Source organism: Myotis lucifugus, unplaced genomic scaffold (assembly GCF_000147115.1).
Source record: "Myotis lucifugus unplaced genomic scaffold, Myoluc2.0 scaffold_297, whole genome shotgun sequence".
Lineage (NCBI taxonomy): Eukaryota > Metazoa > Chordata > Mammalia > Chiroptera > Vespertilionidae > Myotis > Myotis lucifugus.
The window spans coordinates 1,113,129-1,128,928 of NW_005871345.1; the positions used below are offsets into that span (position 1 = coordinate 1,113,129).

The following is a 15,800-nucleotide window of genomic DNA, read 5'->3' on the forward strand; positions in this document are numbered from 1 at the left end:
ATCTTTCTAGCTTTCCCTGCACTTGGGTCTTGTTCATTCATCTTTCTAGCTCTTGGCACACTTGGTGTAAGAACCTCCCCATACACCATCTTGACTAATGGGGGAAACTCCCTGGTGCTCTGACTGATTTTCTACAGTAACAACAGTTGGGCTCAGAATTCATGCATAAATTATGACTGTTGGTGAACAGTACCCCTGTGTGGCAAGTTAATGGAAAGGCTATAACATAGTCTTCTGGCACTCCAAAATCTGCTCTTTGTCCTCACTAGTGTCTTCATCCATAAGAGACACTTTGGGTGTAAATTAGTCCTCTTGTACAAGGCAAGTTGCTATTTCCTTAATAAGTCTGTTGTCTCTAGGACACATATTCTAAGGGAGACTAACTACTACTAGAATTTAGAAATCACACCATGTCAATATTTTAGACAGTTGTTTCTATTTTTTTCTAATTTTAATGAACAATGTTGTGATAAATATATGCTTTTATAAACCTTGTTCATAGACCTAATTGTTTCCTTAAAATATGGTCACTGGAAACACATTTTGACCAAATGCCCAATGTTGAGGTGTTAAAGTCAATATTTGGCCAAAGCTAAAGCTGAATCTGAATATTAACAAAATAGAATTAACTACAGGAATCAAGAACAAATCTGGAATTATATCCAAAATGTAATTATATTAGTAAAGGTTTTAGCATTCAAATTTTGAAAATTTAGCATTATAGTACAAGAACTCTCTATTGTTTCATTGCTCCTGTTATTACTATATTTCACTTTTGCAAAACTTTCTACTAAAAGTAGTAGTGAAGCAAGATATATTTTGGCTCTTCTAGGAGAGGGTAATTGCAATGATACTTTCACCCCTTTTTCACCTGGACTTAAAGATTTGGTGCAATGGCATTAAAGTCATCCTTTTTGCAAGATGTTTTGTGCATTTAACACTGTCTGGTTTTCTTGATTGCTTGTTTTCTCCCCTTGGTTTCTTCCTCATCTCTGGCATCATTTTATCTAGTTTCTCAGAACTGGAAACTTTGTTCTTCAAGTATATAAGCTAGTACTTAAATTACATGTGATTGAGCTTAAGAGTTGAATATTTGCAGTTTGTATTTCTGGTTAAATAGTGAGTGGTGCAAGACTAGTGGTGCCCATTGAGGAGGTGGTCGGGGGAAGTCTTCGGAATAACAGAAAAAGAATGAGAAAGAATTCCATGATTCTGTGTGTGTGTGTGTGTGTGTGTAAAACTCACTATTTTTATAGATGCTAAAAATGAATGACATTGTTATTTTCTATGTTTCTTTGATTGCTAAAAACTTCATCTACCTCTATAAATTGACTGTCCACTTGTACTTTTTTTTTTGAATTGCCTAGTTCCCCTCAGGGATATTAATCTTTTTATTATTGATTTATAAGAAGTTTAATTATAAGAGTATTATCAGTATAATCACATGGCACATATTTTAAAATAACCGATGACAGAGCATTACTTTACTGTATTACTAGGCTTGTAGGTTCAATCAATGAGCTATAATTACAGGACAATTTGTTTCCTGCCTGACATGGACAGGGTTTTGATGAATCTTTCCTTTCCCCATTTCCAAGATACAATCTCACGATGCTCCTTAACCCTGAGCCCGCCAATGATAAGGTTTGTCCACCCTCCTAGAAATGCTCCTAAATGACAGGGCTCTGTCCTAAGAGGAGAAACTGCTCACCCATGACGGCTCCCACCCAGCGCCTCCGGTGTCATTGGATTTGTCCCCAGTTCTTCTTTAGTCTTTCTCACCGTGTCATTAGGAACACAGATGTACATAGTTGTGCCTGGTGCTTGGACGGAGAGTTTCTGCAGGTGAAAGGAGGTCTTACTCCTAATATGATGGACCTGAAAACCTTTGTGATCTTTATTTTCATTTTTCTTCATGCCTCAGAGAAAAGAGACTTTAAAGACTTTTTTTGGATATTGAACATATCAAAGTAAGAAGAGAGACACATGCTTTTGTTGCAAAACCCTTCCCATGCTCTTGTCTGTAACATCTATATCTGGACAATTTGTTTGAGTAGCTCAGCATCAGGTGCACCCCTTAAAGGAGGGTGACATGGCCCTCTGTCTGGCTCGCCAAGTCTCCAATGGTTCTTCCTGAAAAACCAAGGCTTTTATTAGAGTGACTAGAAACATCGTTGACTTCAATTAGTAAAATGAGAGGTAAGAGAAATGATAAGAGCAGCCAGAATTTTAAACTATTATTTTGCTCACCAGGGAGTTACAATGCCCAGGCTGCTCCAGGCCTGGGACTGTGGTGAGCAGCATTTGCCCTGGCTTGGACTGGTTGTCTCGCAAGACCTGTCCTGGCTTGGAAGTGCCACACAACACATGTGAGGGTTGAGGCTGCAACTTGTACCAGTGATTACACATTCCCCCTCTTGGTTTTGGGAGTTATTCTTTTAGTTTTTTCTGATGTGAGATTCACTAAATCTACTAGGCCTTTTGTGTTAGACACAAGTACTGTGATTCCATATAGAAATCTTTCTCATTTAGATATGGCAAGACATACAAGTGCTTCTGCAATGGAGGAAGAAACAAAGTAAAAACAGTGGCATACTACTTTGGGCTAGGGAGTAAACTTTGACCATTTCTCACAATTCTTATTGAATTAGTGGCAAGAAGAGGGAAGTTCTGGTTTGTGAGACACATTCTACCCTTTCTGTGTCTAGTTAAATCAATAGAAATTAATGATGATGATGATGATGATGACAGCTGATATTTATTGAGGCATACTAAGTGCTGGACATTGGACCAGAGGCTTTGCATACATTAATCTACATGACTATAAAAATAGGTGTTAATACTATTAATATCTCCATTTTACAGATGAGGGAACTGATGATCAGAGGGGCTAAATGAATTGTCCAGGGCCACACACCACTCAAAAATGGTGAAGCCAGGATTCAACACTCGATCTGTCTCTCCATTCCCTGAGTCACAGGCCCTGTGTATCTGTTTTGTATGTGTAGTTCAGTGTTCACTCAATAGATATTCACTAAGTTTCAGACACTTTACAAGTCTGTCAAATAATAGAAGTTTAATATTTGTTGAATAAATGAATGACATCATTTAGAAATGAATAAATCAATCAGTAAATGAAGTATTTGATTTCAAAGCCTGGGAATTTATTTAACTAGAACATATGATCTTCTAAGGGTTATTTCTCTATATTTTTGTGCCTTGCCTTAGAAGCAAAGACAACCAAAGTTTTCAGCAAAAAGTCCAGGTTTGCTATGCTATATAATACTATATAATGATGGTGCAATTTTCCTATGAGGGGAGAACTCTAAATATTATCAGGCCTAGACAGCACTTATGCACCTATGGGAAAGAAAATGAATGCTTCTCACTGTAAAGTTGTAAAAAATGCATGGTAAAACATGGTAAAACAGTCTCTTATTTTGTTTGACTAATTATATATATATATATATATATATATATATATATGTATATTAGAGGCCCGGTGCATGCCATTCGTGTACTGGGGGGTGTGGGGGTCCCTCAGCCCAACCTGCACCCTCTCCAATCCGGAAGTTTCTGTCTGTCTTTGCAATCATATGAGCGAATTGTCTGAGACCCCCAACCCAGTTTGGTTTGTTGCTCACAGAATAATAGAGGCATTTTTTTTCTTTGCTTCATTGGTAAAGATTTCCTGGAAGTTTTAAGTTATCTTCCCTGTAATTTTTCCTAGACACTCTGATTTTACTTATGTCTCTCACCTTTGCCTTCTCTCCATCCCCCACCACAACAGTAACTTGTTCCAGGCTCACTTTGCTTAGTGTCTAAAAGATCCGTCTGCCACCAGATCTATGATTCCCAGCATTCCTGGTGCTCCCCGTGCTCTGGGCTTCTGCTTCTGGTCCTGGGGCTGCCATCAGAACTATTCCCAGAATTCCTGGTGCTCCCAGCATTGCTGGGAGCGGCCAAGGGAGCCACATCCCCCCAAGCTGCTGGCTCTCCTGTTCTGCTCTCTGCTCGGCGCCTGTGTATGCAAATTAACCCGCCATCTTTGTCAGGTTAATTTGCATATTCACTCCTGATTGGCTGGTGAGTGTAGTGAAGGGATGGTCAATTTACATGTTTCTCTCTCTCTCTCTCTCTCTCTCTCTCTATATATATATATATATATATTTTTTTTTTTTTCCCCCCCCCCCCTCAACAGATAGCTCTCTTCTAGTAGCTAGGTCTCTGCCACTGCTGGGGTATTAGCTAATGGCTGTACATTTAGTATTTGGATACTAAGAGGATGGGGCATCTCACCAGAAGGAGGTGATGTGCCATACCAAGTGGCACAGTTAGTTTGCCCTCACTCTCCACTCTCCAATTTAATAGGTTGAAGTTTTATCAAATTAATGCAAGATCCTTCCCATGCTCTTGCCTGTTACATCTATATCTGGACAATTTGTTTGAGTAATGCAAGTTCAAGCTAAATACCAGAGCCAGCTTTGTGGATGTGAAGCCTGTCCAGCTTCATGGAACCGCATGCTCAGAAGGTCCCATGCTTAGTTGAATGCTCTGCTATAGCCACTTTTAAATTCTTAATACGTTTTGAACAACAGGCATTACATTTTCATTTTTCACTGGGCCCTGCAAATTATAAAACAGTCCTGCTACAAGCCTATTTCTCCTGGAAACTCAGGAGCATGCTTCTCCATTTGTTTACTCAGCCCCGCTCAGAATAGCGAGACAGTGGAGATCCTCATTTCACAGCCATTCACTGAGGCATGTTGCATTTTTATTTTCCCTCTGCTCTGAGTTCCATATTATTCTCATCACCACAGGGCAATTTTGTAAAGTCCTTAACATGCACACCTAACTTTGATTAAGGATCTTACACAACAGAAGAAGCTCAAATATTTGTCTTCAGGGATATGCCTTCACAATAAACCTTGTCTCTGAAATCTTGTATCTCCCTCTTATCTTTTTCTCACAAACTTATAGGTCATCTGCACTCAGAAGATTTGTAAAAGCCATTAGATTGTCTCCATCTGCCCATCAGCCGAAGCAGAAGCAACAGCTGCTTAAGCATGAGCTTTTTTTGTGGAGGAAGGTTTTGAACTCCGAGGAACATCAGGCAACATCAGTTTGGATGTTAATACAACAATCTTCCCTGCTTTCATCTTGACCGCCTGTAGACTATTCTCAACACAGCAGCAAGAGTGAGACTTTTACATGGAAGTCAGATTATAACATTCCTGTCTCAAAACTCTTCTGTGGCTCTTCATTTCACCCAGTTTTTGGACATGGTGGGCACCTCCTCATTCAGGACTGGACTCTCCTCTGCCTGAAAAGTTCTTGTCCCACATAAGCCTCAAGGTTCTCTCCCTCATCTTCTTCAAGTGTTTGCTCAAGTATTATTAGAGGATAACCTACTCTGACCATCTTAACTAAATTTACAAGGGTACCCAGAACTTCCTATTCCTCTTATCCTGCTTGATACTTGTCTCCACAGATTTTGTCTTCTAACATATTATATAAATTACTTATTATGTTTAATTCTTTTTTAAATTTAAATTCTTTATTGTTTAAAATATTACATATGTCCTCCCCCCCCATTGACCTCTCCCCGGCCACTCCCACCCACCCCCCCAGCACATGCCCTCACCTCCCTACTATCTGTGTCCATTGGTTATGCTTATATGCATGCATACAAGTCCTTTGGTTGATCTCTTATCCCACCCCTTCATCCTCCCCTACCTTTCCTCTGAGGTTTGACAGTCTGTTCAATGCTTCTGTGTCTCTGGATCTATTTTTGTTCATCAGTTTATGTTGTTCACTATATTCCACAAATGAGTGAAATCATGTGATATTTGTCTTTCTCCGACTGGCTGTTTAATTCTTATTAGAATAGAATTTCCATCAAATCTGACATCTTTGTGCATTTTGTTAACACATGTATCTCAAATGCCTAGAACAGAGCCTGACACAGAATGGACACTCAATAAACATGTGTTGAAAAAAATTATTTTATCTGAGAACAAGTATACTTCTTGCATCACAAAGTGTTTGAACACATTGCCTCTATGGCCATACACATTCATTTTACATCTACACCAACTATGAACCAGGCACTATGCTTGTGGATTTCGCAGAGGTAAGCATAATTGATTCCCTGCAGGCTGGCCTTCTAGGGAGAAAGTTGGCTTCCTGTAAAGCTTAGCCTAGTGCAGTGGTTCTCAACCTGCTGGCCCTTTAAATACAGTTCCTCATGTTGTGACCCAACCATAAAATTATTTTCGTTGCTACTTCATAACTGTAATGTTGCTACTGTTATGAATCATAATGTAAATATCTGATATGCAGGATGGTCTTAGGCAACCCTTGTGAAAGGGTCGTTTGACCGCCAAAGGGGTCGCGACCCACAGGTTGAGAACCGCTGGCCTAGATCTTCTGGCAATCAATTTTGGAAGAGTGCTGAGGTGACCACAGGTTCCATCACTTTACTATAATTACATGGTCTGGAGCCCAGTCCCTATGCCAATGTAAGGCCTGGTGCTTCTCAATAATGCAGTTTAAAAGCTCCATGGCTCAAAACTAGGATCTCTTTCTTAGGCTCTGACATTGGCCCTGCTAGATTGCTGTGTGATATCCCAAAATGTGGGTGTGCGTGCTGCCGCTGGGGAAACCATACAACTGCTCCTTCCCTTGTCTTTGTGAGTTTCCTCCAATAAACACTGTTTTAGGTTTGGTATGTGTGCTATAATGGTGCATGACATATTTTCTATTTTATTTTAAATGTCATAAGAACTCTGGCAATGAGAAAAATGAGGCTTAGGTACATTATGTAATTTGCCTGAGGAAATTGAGCTCATAGTAGAGGAGTTTGAATGTCAAGGAATTCCTTCTGACATCTTCTAGTTTTCCTGTTATTATATTATTAGAATCTCCATTTCTATATGCAGTGAGATAACCATTTCAAATATCATCTGACATATTTTCCTTCTTTAAAATTAATTTTCCCCCTGTAATCTTTTTGCCTTAAATTCTAGGGGTGAATCTTATTGATACAAAAAAGGGAGATTGCAAAAGAATCTGATGAGACCAAAGATTAAAACTCTTGACTTCATGTTTCAAAATAGACTTAAAAAGTCTTAAGAAGAGAAAACATCCTAACAATAAAGCATTTTGAGGTATAAGGACCAAGCACCCAATCATATGTGTGCTAAGAGAGAGCCTGAGGATTTAAGGCAGGTTTTTGTGTTTGTTTTATTTTGTTTTTACTGTGATATATATATATGTGTGTGTGTGTGTGTGTATGTATATATATATATTGATTTCAGAGAGGAAGGGAAAAGGAGAGATAGATAGAAATATCAATGATGAGAGAGAATCATTGTTCGGCTGCCTTCTGTATATTCCAACGTAGGATCGAGCTCGCAACCTGGTCATATGCCCTGACCAGGAATCAAATCATGACCTCCTATTTCATAGATGATGCTAAACCACTGATCCACATTGGCTGGGCTCAGGGCAGTTTTTTAAATCATAAATCTTGAATTTAAAATCCCAAGCTAGTAATGCTGATGATAAAGATAGTTTGCTTATCCAAGTCAAAGGAACTTTTGTTCCTTTTCTGTCTGGAATTCTGAGAGGATCCAGCTTTTCAAAATGATGAACTTCAACATATTTTTCAGCCACAGTAAAGGAGAAATAGCACTATGGTCAATTTAAATACTGTCTTCCAAAAATACCTGGAAATATTTTGCTTGCCTGAAGGAGGCTATGAAAAGTAGTTGCAAATTGAGAATTGCTGTGCCTGACAAGAAAACCTCATTAAGGAAGGTGCATGGTGCACAGACCAAGTGAAGGGCATGGTTGAATCTTAGAGGATCAATATTCAAGAAAAAAAGGAGGTGGGAATCAGGTGGCTGGGAGAGAGTGAAGCGTTTGCATGCCGTGTCTTAGAGAAATTCCTAGAAGCTGCCACGTGATATCTACACCTACATTTCATTGACCAGAACTCAATTCCTGGCCATACCTAGCTGCAAGGAAGTCTTGGAAACACAAATTTTATTCTAAATCAGAATAAAAAATGGAAAGAGAGCACAATGGATATCGAGGAAAAGCTAGCAGGTTGTACCACACCAGATGAAGAAGGACATTATGCAATAATTAAAATCTAGAAAAAATGGATGATTTCATGGACATTATGCTAAAAAGACAGACTTTATGGAGCGAGGTGCCCTAAATCATACATGCCCCAAACACTGAAGCTAAATAAATGAAATAAAAACAATTTTTAAGAAGAACGTAATAAAATAAAGGGAAGATTTCAATAGTCCTCTTTCAGAATGTAACAGATTTAATTGAAAACAAAGCAAGGAACAAAGACATAGAAGAATTTAATGGTACAATAGAAAAAAGTTGAGTACATAGACACATAAGTACACACACATATATAAATTCATATATGAATTTATAAATTCATAAATTCAATTTCAAGGAAAGTTAATTATGATTAGATATTCAGCCTCAAGGTAAATCTTAAAATTTTTTTGAAAAGTAGAGGTTTTATAGGCACATTCTCTGATCATAATGTAATTAAAACAAAATATAAAAAGGTGAAAATATTAACTCTTTTAAAATGAAGGAATTCATTTCTATATAAATATGGGCAGAGACAAAGTCAAAAGAAAAAATAGCCCAAAATGCCAAAAGCAAAGAAAAAGAATAATTCACACCAAAACTTATGAGACACAGTGATAGGTATATTTGGAAGAGAATATTAGTCTTAAATGCTGATTTTGGGACATAAATAGGATAACTGAGAAGTTTCTCCTTTCCTAGTCCTTACAATAAGTAAACCTGGCAACTGGTGCACTTATTGTAAGGACTAGGAAACTCTGAGTGTTAGGATGAAACTCTGAGTGTTTTGCGGAAATTCTTGTTAGCAGAAGCTCTGGTCATTGGCAGCAACTGATGGAAGCTGGGATTAACATCACTGGAAATGTTCATGAAGGTCCCACTGGGGTGAACATACTTGGCTTAGCATGCTCTGGCGTGTTGGAAATTGTTATCTCTGGCAATCTTTTCTTATCACACCACCATACCCTTAAAAGCAGCTGGTTCAGTTTTGAACTCCTGAATTGCATCTTTTAGTATAACATTCAATGACACAGTTTTAGTGAATGTAAGTGATTCTAAGGAAAATAAAAATCTATGCACTCTTAAATTGGGAAGGGGTTAGTAAGGGAGGTGAGAGGAACTTAGCTTTTTGTTTTAAATTTCAAATTAATAGATTTCTTTAAAATGTCTGAGTCATATTCATCTGTTTTGGAGTTTGCTTATATTCTTGACCTTAAGAAACCCAAAAGTTAATCTTCAGAATCTGAGTCCTTTGTACTAAGAGGCAAGTGGGTATTTGTTCCTTCAGTAAATTCAATTGGATTGAGCAATGATTTTTTTTTCATCTTATGAATGGTTTCTTTGTGAAATGATTCAACACTGAGATCAGAGTGTGGTGACATGTTATTAAATGCTACAGAAAAGCTATAGGAAATCTGGTAGAAAACTCTGTTGTTTGATTATGTAACAATATAGAGATCAAGTTCATCAATGCAAAATAAAAATTTCCTGACAAGCAGTTATTAACAAGGAAGCTTGCTTTGCTAACAATTCAGGAAAATTGAAATTTAAGATACATTATAAATATTTATAAATAAAAGTTCTTTTAGCCTAATAGGCAAGAGTGGAATTTCTGCTTGACTCAAAGGAAGGTGGAACTAGGTCAGTTTTTCACATCAAATTTTATTTTGTCTGCATATGGAGGTTCTTACAGTCAGTGCTGTAGGTTTTGAGTGGTGTCAGGAGCTTTTGGCCTGCTGCTGATCTTCCTTAACCGGCCAGCAAACTGCTGTGACTGCCAAGTAGCCTGTGAAGACTCTGGGGCAACTGGAGAAATAATGTTTTTAATGTGTTGTTACTTAGGAAGACCTGAATGTGATATGTCAAGACCAGCTTTTCTATTACATTATAATTTCTGGAATATTTTTACTTAAAAGACTTAATCGAACAAAAACTATTATTTTTCTAGAAGTTTGGGAGGAAAATCTTATGAAACTGGTTTCCTTGGGTGCTGATTAGAGCTTGCCCACCTCACTGGTAGAACAGGAAAACCTGTCTTCAATTATTTTTACATGAAGTTCAATTTGGTATTTCTAATGAGATGATTTTTCTGACAGTGAAGTTCATTCTAATCTAGCCTAAAAAGGGCAAAGTTTAAGTAAATTTCACAATTTAGTATAAATAAAAGTTAACAAAAATGGAGGGGAAGGAAGAGGGAACTGACAGAATAATAAAATATTTGGTCAGTTCTACTACTTACTCAAGTCTTGGTATGATCTTGGTATGGTCCAAAGATTAAATTTTCCTGAGATTTCACCCTGAGAGTTCTTGAGGAGGCATGCCTATAAAGTTAGGAGCTTGAGACTGCATGAAAAGGGCCTCATCATGATGTTGGATCATAATTGCTAGTGATCGAGTGGCAAAAAAATAACTCAGTTTAGATAGTTGTTTCAGTATAGTTTTGTTGACTTGGACCTTTAGTGAGCATTTTATTTTTCCAGAATCACTCCTTGGACTGAGAAAGTTGCTCAGCTCTTGACCTCATTCCACAGATGGGAAAACAGTGGAGGAGAGAATACAATAGATTCTATGTTCACAGATAGTCACTGCTGGTGTTTACACAGAGCTCCCTTTTTCTCAGCTTCAGCTGCTCTGAGATGAGACACTACCATGCTCAAGCTTCTTATATTCTTTCATTTTTCTTTTATCCCTCAAAATTATGGCCCTCTTATTCAGTCCCTCCCTTTAAAAAGCTAACAAATCAGCTGTTAGAGCTCTCTCCTGACTCTATTTAAAATGCTATTTAAAATGCTACTTGAGTAATTTTGGAAGATAATTGTGTCCTTTCTGTTTCCTGTTCTGCATTCCCTCTTGATCTCATGAGAGATAAGTAATTTGTGCATCAATTTCTGACTTAATTTCTGTTCTCACAGTATCTGTAAGGCTCTTGAGCTGAATGGGTGCCCCTCGTATCTTTGCAACTTGCAGCACAGTTGAAGAAACAGAATCATTGGTGAGGCTTCCACATTTATGAATTTGAAATGAAAAGGGAACATTTTAATAAAAAACTTCTTCTCTTGTAGTGTATTTCTCCTATCACCAGTCATTAAGTTGGGTCTATTACTTTGTATTTATCAACCAGGTGGAGCCTCTCACACACACACACACACATCATGTACTTTTGCTATAAAGTTTAAATGAGAAAATATAAGGAAAGAACAGAGAGGTGAGAGCAATGATGCCTTTGGACCAGGTAGCCCTGCTGTGTTGGACACTCCATCCTAAAATTTTTATTCAGGGACTGTAATTTCAAATAAAATGTACAATATAATCAAATCTCTATTTTTATTTCTTTGTAGCCACACATTGTTCTTCATACATTCCTGAGTGATGAAGAAAATGGGTTGCAAGTTACAGATACAAACACTATTGCGTTTGCAATGGCCAAAATGTAAAATCCCTCAGTTTTCATGGCCTGGGAGGTTTTTACTGATGGGATCTATAATTCCATATAATGGAGGGATCTCATTTCAGATTGGATTTCAATTAGTAATGAACCCCTCCCACTGACAGCATGACCACAACAGAGAAGAGAGGAGCAGAACAAACCACCAGACTCAGGACGCAGCCTGTGGCAGAGGGAGGAGCAGAGCTGTGGAGCAGTGACACCATTCTTGGGCGGTAAGAAATGCCGGCATGGACATTTTTGCGGAGTAATTAGAAGGAAGCAAAACCTCTAAAACAATCAAGAATTAATACTATGACTTTGAAAAAATGTATAAGCAAATACCAGAAACAGTCTGGAGTTTCACAAGGGTACTTGAACCAGTGGGCGACCTCTTATTGCAAACTGTTTTGGGACAAGAATATGGTAAGACAAGTAGAGGCACAGCAGGACCTAGAAGAAGATAACATTAGGTTACACCAAAGTAGATACTATTTTCTTTGCCATTAAACTGTTGTCACTTATGTCTTAGCTGGGAGATTAGAACTTAATATGCAATTTTACTTCATTATATTAGATTGTACTTAATTTACTTGTTTCATCAAAGTGTGTGGCCGGATGCCTACCAGTGATAATGTTTGAGTTAGTTCTAGGTATTATTCCGTAAGAAAAATCCCAGAAAACCATGTAGATTCACTGACCAGCATTCCGTTGACACGATGGAACCATTTTGGTGGGCCTCTCAGAAAACTGGCATATGTCAATTGGAGGCTCTCACTTGGGGATAAACACACTTGAGTCGCTGATGGTAGCCTTGGTTAGAGAGGGGCTGCAGGATCCTCAGGGGTTACCAAGAGTGTCTTTCCTTGAGCGGGTCAGCGTATAACCCTACAGCCACTCTAGAGGAAGTGAGTGTAATCAGACCCTTTGGGACTGAGACATGCAAAACAAAAGGTATTTATCACTTAGGTCTGGGTCCCAGAAGATTAAAAAAAAAAAAGGATGTTGTGTGGGCCAATGATATGAATGCAAGAAGCACTCTGAACCCAGCATTCTCTGGTTTTCTGGGGCTCTGGTGATGCCAAGCACGCCTATGAGGAAGATGAACAACAGGGAGTTCTGCAGCCTGGGGAGCCCAGGCATGAGGCACCTTTGGCCAAGCTGACCCAAAGGAGGCTGGGTCACCATTCAGGGTTTGGATCAGCATGTCCAGTATTCCCTCTCAGATATGGGGGAGACTGGTGTCAGCCAGAAACAAGGCCAAAGTCAACTGGGAGGTCCACTGCTTGGGAGGTCCACTCCTTTCCACACTACTGAGGTCTCCCAGATTCTTAGAGAGGTCAAGGGCAGGTGTGGAGAAGGCTTCAGGAAAGAAATATTGACCTTCCTGTTCATTTGGCAGGTCTAACAATTTAGTATGAAAAATAAGAGTGTTTGTATCCTAGGTTCATAGATCAGCTATATGCATTTCATTCAATAGATTTGGGTTCAGGTCTTTTTGATTAACCTTTTTATTTACTTTTGAAGACCCTCAATAAGAATCTCCACACGTTATGCTAAATAGATCTCAAGATAAGATGAATATTACCTGACTTCTGCAATCAATATTTTTTTTTGCAGGAAAAACTTGGTAAGGAGCCTCTCAGAATATTCTTTATAAAGCATTTATTCTTTTTACCCTCCATTGGTAAATGTGATATTTATATACAAAACAAATAATGGTTCCATATTTCATTCGAATTATTTGTGACAGTTGCACTAAATGTAAAATCGTTCTGTAGTGGAAGACTAACGGGTTTTGACTATGAGGCAGTAAAGAATGAGAGCACATATTCTCAGGAAAGACGTGTGTAAGATCCCCTCCTCCCCCCAGGATCTGTTTTTCTTTTAAGAAAATGTCTACAGCCCTAACCAGTTTGGCCTGCGGACTGAAGGGTCCCAGGTTCGATTCGGGTCAAGGGCATGTACCTGGGTTGCGGGCACATCCCCAGTAGGGAGCGTGCAAGAGGCAGCTGAATTGATGTTTCTCTCTCATCGATGTTTCTAACTCTGTATCCCTCTTCCTCTCCCTTCCTCTCTGTAAAAAATCAATAAAATATATTTAAAAAAAGAAAATGTCTACAGTAAAGAAAATAAAAGTTAAAAACACTCCATGTTTTCTCATTCATTTCAGAATTTTCCTTGCAGGAAGAGATACAGAGACAGTAAATAAGCTCACAGCTGTAGTCCCCACAGCAGGGGTGGCCGGGAGCTGCAGCTGAAGGTTTGGGTAGAGACCCAAAGCCAGTGGAGATCACTGTGCGTGCTCCGCACGGAAGTAAGTGGCAGAGAGGCCTTGTTGGGAGGCTGTGATGTGCACGATGCTGTGACGGGCTTTGGTATAAAGAGAGGCTGTAATTGTCCCTCCTTCTTCACTACTCCGCTTGAGACCAATAGAAGCAGAAATCCCAGGCTTTTCCTCAAATCCTGTTTGTAACATGCAGTCGGTCTGAAGTGCTTGAATGATTGCAGCGCAGAGTGTGTGGTGCTGGAGGATGCAGGGCTTTGCTCCACTTTCACCTCTCTTCTCACCCTGTCCATAAAGAACATTCCAGAAGGAGTTCTGATTATCCTTATAATTCAGTTCCTCCGCAGGGAACCTCAGATTAGTCTCACTGGACCTTGTCTCAACCTTTGAACATTGTAGGGCAATTCCTTTATCCTTATGGATTCCTTTCCAATAAACCTTCAACTTACAGTCTAGCTGAAACCACAGAATCGCTGCTAATAGCTTCTTTATTTTTTTCTTCTTTCTGTTCAATTCACTGAAGACTTAGATTTAGGTACCTTGAAAGCTAGCCAGGGGTCTTGAAATAGGGTAGTTTTTTCTTTCTTTATAGAAGTATGAGTTTAATAGAGTGCTCTAACCAATTAGAATCACTTCAGGCAATTTATTCAGTTCCTCTCTCTCTCTCTCTTTTTTTAATTCTTTGTTCAGATGTTTTGTTTTGTTTTCCTGTGAATGGAAACGGTGCCCCCTTCAGGTAATTTAGAGGAATTACTGAGAAAGTAATCCATAAAATTGTGTACACAAGTAGAATTTCTTTTTGTAAACCAGCAAGGTGTTTCTAAAAATTTCTTAGCAAATTAATTTTTCAAATCTCATTGACTTTGTCAGGACATGTGTCAAGTGACAAAAATGTAATTCACATAAGGCAACAAGAGAAATGCATTGGCTCCTATGATCTTGGCAAGTGCAGAAGTGCACATGGGCTTCTGGTATCCGGAGTGCCAGGGAACTGAATTCTGCAAGGACTCTCCTTTCATTCCACTTCTCTCTGCATATCAGTTTCATTTATTGACACCACAAAGCAGGAGACACGATTGCAAACATTTTCTGGAGATTATTTCACAGTGCAGCAACTAAAGAAGGACGAGGACCCCTCTTTCCCATTCCAAATTGAAAGATTCTGAGCTCAGGCCTTGCTCATGTTGGTGTGAGACAGGTTTTCCTCCCGGGGGTCAGTTTGTGACTGCAGCAGGGTGTACGTGATATGATCCGCTCGGCTGGGTCAGGCGTCTACCCCTGGTTCAGTCAGGAGGTCTAAGTTGGCTACATAAGTTAGATGGCAGCCCCTGCATTCGGACCACATGGTTAGAGTTTATATTTTACAAGGAGGGAGTTGCTGTGTTGAGTGGACAAAATGGAAGGTGCCCAGCACAGTATTGCTGTCTCAGTGTGTGAACTATTAGTGGGGGAAGGTTGGAAGGGTGAGAAGGTTTGTATTTCTTTAGGACTCCCCCAAACACGAGTAGCTACTTCTGATGAACTGGGTATATTTATGAACCATCTTTCCCTCCCACAAGCAGTGTATTTTTTCTGTACCATGTTAACTCTTGGAGGACACCATTATAGCTTCTTCAGTTCCTCACTTACCTCTCAAAAAGTTGTAGAAAAAACAAAAACGAAATATGATATCAATACCTAATATGTATGGAGTTCCATTATAGGCCAAGCACTGTCTAAATGAATGAATAATCCCATTAATTATCAGAACATCTATATTTTACAGAAGAGGAAACTGGGGCTTATAGGGATTAAATAATAAACTTAAGATCACGAAGCTGGTACAGAATGGAGTGGGATTCAACACAACTAACTACTGGGCATTACCTTAGTCCTGGGTTTTTCTGTGTGGGTGTTAATAGGCTTCTATTTAAGATTTGGGGGCAGTAATATTTCAGCCATTACACTCACTGCAGCAAATGTGTG

The 15,800-nt window shown here is 39.0% G+C and overlaps 1 gene segment (V, D, J or C); it reads right to left on the bottom strand.

Moving 5' to 3' along the window:
• Positions 1–15,800, bottom strand: part of LOC102429626 — a 291,722-nt gene that overhangs the window by 244,429 nt on the left and 31,493 nt on the right.